The following is a 6,000-nucleotide window of genomic DNA, read 5'->3' on the forward strand; positions in this document are numbered from 1 at the left end:
GAACACATCACTTCGTAGAACTTTGTCTACTCTTCTTGACTTAATGTCGGGAAGAACTTGCAAGGTAAGTTTAAAAATCAAAACAAGTTTAAGAACTCTGCGAGAGAGTTAATTTTAGAAAGAAAATTTAATCCTTTTTAGATGAAATAAACTAAACAACCGATCTCAAATTTCTTCAACCAAAAATGGTTCAAAACGCCAAGCCAAAAGATCTTAAAAGCTCTGACAAAAATATTTTTAATGATCTAACAAGCTCCTCCTCAAAAAGCTCTCACCAAAAAGCTCTCACCCTTTTTCAGCTGTAAACCCAGCTATTTATAGGGTTTTAGGGGTGTAACTGACTCCTTAACTTGATCCATAATATGGGCTTAATTTCCCCATTAAGTGGTTAACCGTTTAAGTAATTTGAAATGGTTAAACACGACATCCACATTCTAGCTTCAATATGCAGGGGTGGACCCTCACGTTTGGCTTTTGAAATGTGGGAGTGAGCTCCGCGTTTGGAGTTTGTAACACGAGGGTGAGCCTCGCGTTTGGAGTTTGGAACGCGGGGGTAAGCCCCTCATTTGGAGTTTGGAATGCAGGGGTGAGCCTCACGTTTAGAGTTTGGAACGCGAGGGTGAGCCCCACGTTTAGAGTTTGGAATGCGAAGGTGGACCCTCGCGTTTGGCCTTGAAGAGATCGTCAATTATGATCTCTTTTTTTAAATTTTGCAAGGATAGTTAGCTTGTAATCCTTATATTTCATTCTTGAAAATGTGAGAGTCATCAATTTGTAACTCTCTTCTATTTTCATGAAAGTCATCAGGTTATAACTTTTATCGTTAGCATTTTATGAGGATAAACTATCTGCAGTAATTTTTTGACAGCCTTTAGTTAGCTCTTTGTAGGTACTCATGATGAAGCTAAGACCTTTGAGTTCCCGACTTGTGAAATCATTCTATCTCTGAGTGGGAATTCTATTTCAAAGGCGCATCATAATAGAGCCATGAAGGAGTTATTATCATAGGTGTGGGGGTAATGCTCTTCACTTCCTATGGCCGCATTATTCCTTGGACATATTCATTGACCGAGCCTTATTCTAATAACGTGACTGAGTATGAGGCCATCATAATTGGCTTACAACTCACCTATGACATGGTTGCCACATATCGTGAAGCCTATTGCAAATCTAATCTGATCGTCAATCGAATCTAACGGGAATATGAGATCCAGCACAACGATCTCTCCTACTATACCATGAAGTAGCAATGAAACCTACTCATTCTTTTAAAGGCTTCTATATCAACTACGTAGCCCGCCTCAAGAATACTTATGCCAATACATTGGCATCTCTAGCAGCTACTTTGGCCTTGTCTACTAAGCACATCATGGTATTAACCACCATCTGAGTTGTCCCATGCGAATCTTGAATGTCAATGAGATTCACACCACACGTAGGAATTGCTATTACCTGATCATCGACTACACCTAGCATGGTATAATGTTGAATCCCTATCAAAAGGAGATCACATTGCTTCTTCTACAATCCTATCACATAGGCATTATACTGCCGATCATTCGATGGCTTGTTACTGTAATGCTTATCACCAAGTGAAGCTTGGGAGGCAAGCAAAGAAGCTACGATGATATACGTGAAGCTATTACTGGCCAACGATGATCACGAGACATAGTGGGCTATCCCAAGAGATGTCATGCGTGTTAATTTCACACCGACTTCCTGCATCAACCTCCAAAAGAGTTACATCTGATTGTCGCCTCATTACCATACGAGACATAGGGTAAGGATATTATTAGGCTAATTAGCCCAACATCCCCTGAAGGCTATTGATTAATTCTGGCCATCACTGATTACTTCTATGGATTAAAGTTATTCTGCTCAGAGAAGTCAGGATATTTAACGTGGTTAGGTTCTTAAGATACCATGTTATCTACTAATTTGACATCCTTTGGAGGATTGTTCATGATAACGGTCCACAGTTCATCAGCCGATCATTCTTCAGATTCTACAATAAGTTCAAAATTTAAGATGTAGCTTCTTTGCCATACATCCCAGTTGCTAATGGTCTAGTCGAAGCTTTCAACAAGACCATTATCAAGCTTCTAAAAAAGTTTATCTCCTCGAATAAATGAGATTGAGACGAGAACCTTAGAGAGTGTTTATGGGCTTATCAAATAACAGTTCACACTTCCATTGGCTCCACGCATTAGTTTATAGATGTGAAGCCATGATCCTTCTAGAAATTCAGATGCCATCATTGAGAATCGCCCTTGCGTAGAAAATGACTATTGAAGAACATAATCAAAAGTGGCTTTAAGAGCTAGAGGTGCTAGATGAATTAAGACTTCAGGCTGAGCAACGAATCAAGATCTATCAGTCATGGATCTCAAGAGCCTTCAACAAGAGAGTCAGAGAATGGTTCTTCAAAGAAAGTAACATGGTCAACATACAAGACTAAAGGAAAATTCCAACCCAAATAGAAAGGCCCGTTTGTAGTAGAGGCAGTCTACTCAAATGAAGCATATCGCCTAATTAACTCAAACGATAATAGGTTTATGGGACCAATTAACAAGAAGTTTTTCAAAAAATATTACCCTTGATCCTGGCCAATTTCATCTCCAAACGAAGAATTGGTCACATTATGACCATAAGTCTCAATCATTAAATCCTCATTGAGTCATCAAGTTGACACCATACATTTGCTTAACTCTAAATGCATTACCACTATCATGTTAACATTACACCTATGAACGGTTTTCACCCTAATGACTTGACCAGTTATCATTACACCTTTGTCAAATCATTTTGTTTATTGGTTAACATTACACCTTTGTTAGCTTATCTTTTTGGATTCTACTGGTTAACATTACATCTCTATCAATCCACCTTGCTAAAAAACCAATCAGTTAATATTACACTTCCATCGATTATCTACCATTAAGTTAACATTACACTTCTAAACTGTAGTCGTCCCTTGGACTCTTTTTAACCGATCAGTTAACACTACACCTTGTCGGTCACTCCCTTTGGCACGTTAACATTACACCTCTGTCAAAATGCATTAGAACTATTATATTAACACTACACCTTTGAGAAGTACTAACTTTGCAAACCTGATATGTTAACATTACACCTTTATCAGTTTGATTTTGTCGATCGGCTAACATTACACCTCTATTGACTTCCCCTACTGTCATGTTAACACTACACCTCTAAACAGTATGTACCCTTGGACTTACACCTCTGTCAGTCCCCTTTCTAGTTGATATGTTAACATTACACCTCTGTCGATCTCTCGTAACCTCCAATGAGAATATGAGGTTAAAATATTTCCTTACCTCCAATAGGATTATAAGGTTAAATTGCTTCCTTGCCTCTGGCCGGTATATGAGGTTAAATTGCTTCATATGCTCTGATGAGTATATGAGTATAAATTGCTCCTCCATGATTCAATGCCATAAGAGTTTAAGCTGTATAAACTCTAACAGGTACATGAGTATGAATTGTTCCTATGTTCTAACTACACAAGAACCTAAACTATGGATACCATGAATTTCGTAGCTCGATCGAGATGATGAAATACTCTAGCTACATATAAGTATAAACTATGGTTAGACATTCAGCTAAGCTCTAATAGCTACGCCAACATTCGACCATACTCTAGCAGCTATGTAAACATTCAGACACATTCCAGTAGCTTCGCTCCAAATATAGGTTCCAAACAAATAATTGGATAGAATCTCAACAACAAAAACTTCAAAATGTAACCTAGCATTCAACCAAGTTGAGTCCAATGATGAAAAGAAATATTTAACAGTACACCTCTACTAGCCAAGTAGTCAAATGGAGATATTTCAGCCTAAGAAAGACAACCAAAACTACGTTCAATAGTACACTTGTAGCTATTACCCAAAGTATTTTATTTCCTGTTATAAGTCTAAATATAGGACCATGAAAACTTGGGGGGAGGGGCGGTCTTGTAGACAGTTAAATTATACTCTATTGTTCCAACGCTAAGGGCAAGTCAAAGAATTGAACACTCATGGGCTAAACACTTTAGACGAGCTCAAGCATCAGCCTGTAGTTGTAGGCTGTCTAAAAAATCACAATGGATAGCTGATCCCCATCAAGCTCTAACAATGAAAGTTATAATCAGACGACTTTCTTATTACCAACAGAAAGCTACAATTGAGGGACGCCCCTATGGACCATGAAGAAATTGAGAGGTAGAATTCATCCCTACAGTCGAAACACAAGTGGCTACGCTCCAAAAGATGAAGCACCGCAATCATTGCATCCTCAGCTATCAACACAGTTCCATGTTTGAGATAATTGATCTTGATGGTTGCGACAACAACATGACTAATATTATATTAGCAACTATTAGAGATGCTGATGAGCAGTGTAATGATTTTAGAAAAGCAGGAAGATCTAGGGAACTGTGGGCAAATATTCGACCTCCAATGAGAATATGAGGTTAAAATATTTCCTTACCTCCAATAGGATTATAAGGTTAAATTGCTTCCTTGCCTCTGGCCGGTATATGAGGTTAAATTGCTTCATATGCTCTGATGAGTATATGAGTATAAATTGCTCCTCCATGATTCAATGCCATAAGAGTTTAAGCTGTATAAACTCTAACAGGTACATGAGTATGAATTGTTCCTATGTTCTAACTACACAAGAACCTAAACTATGGATACCATGAATTTCGTAGCTCGATCGAGATGATGAAATACTCTAGCTACATATAAGTATAAACTATGGTTAGACATTCAGCTAAGCTCTAATAGCTACGCCAACATTCGACCATACTCTAGCAGCTATGTAAACATTCAGACACATTCCAGTAGCTTCGCTCCAAATATAGGTTCCAAACAAATAATTGGATAGAATCTCAACAACAAAAACTTCAAAATGTAACCTAGCATTCAACCAAGTTGAGTCCAATGATGAAAAGAAATATTTAACAGTACACCTCTACTAGCCAAGTAGTCAAATGGAGATATTTCAGCCTAAGAAAGACAACCAAAACTACGTTCAATAGTACACTTGTAGCTATTACCCAAAGTATTTTATTTCCTGTTATAAGTCTAAATATAGGACCATGAAAACTTGGGGGGAGGGGCGGTCTTGTAGACAGTTAAATTATACTCTATTGTTCCAACGCTAAGGGCAAGTCAAAGAATTGAACACTCATGGGCTAAACACTTTAGACGAGCTCAAGCATCAGCCTGTAGTTGTAGGCTGTCTAAAAAATCACAATGGATAGCTGATCCCCATCAAGCTCTAACAATGAAAGTTACAATCAGATGACTTTCTTGTTACCAACAGAAAGCTACAATCGAGGGACGCCCCTATGGACCATGAAGAAATCGAGAGGTAGAATTCATCCCTACAGTCGAAACACAAGTGGCTACGCTCCAAAAGATGAAGCACCGCAATCATTGCATCCTCAGCTATCAACACAGTTCCATGTTTGAGATAATTGATCTTGATGGTTGCGACAACAACATGACTAATATTATATTAGCAACTATTAGAGATGCTGATGAGCAGTGTAATGATTTTAGAAAAGCAGGAAGATCTAGGGAACTGTGGGCAAATATTCGACATGCTGAGAAGTGCATGGTTAAAAGCCATACAAAGAGGTCTTAGTGGAGATCGTGACCCGCAGTTGATAGAGCATTATTGAGATGCCTCAAGTGTCACAAATAGCCTCCTCTACTTTGCAGTGGTGTCATCCATATATAAAGACAGAGAGGGCAGAACGCAGCTCCAATCCGCTGCCAAACGCAACTCCAATCCGCTGCCAAACGCAGCTCTAATTCGCTGCCAGACCCAGCCCCAATCCGTTACCAAATGCAGCTCTAATTCACGGCCAGACGCAGCTCCAATCCGTTGCCAAACGCAGCTCCAATTTGCTGCCAAACGCAGCTCCAATCCGCTGCCAAACGCAGCTTCAAATCGCTGCAGAACGCACTTCCAGATGCTGCGTTC

The sequence above is a fragment of the Asparagus officinalis genome, chromosome 2 (genome assembly GCF_001876935.1).
Source record: "Asparagus officinalis chromosome 2, Aspof.V1, whole genome shotgun sequence".
In the NCBI taxonomy this organism is placed as follows: Eukaryota; Viridiplantae; Streptophyta; class Magnoliopsida; order Asparagales; family Asparagaceae; genus Asparagus; species Asparagus officinalis.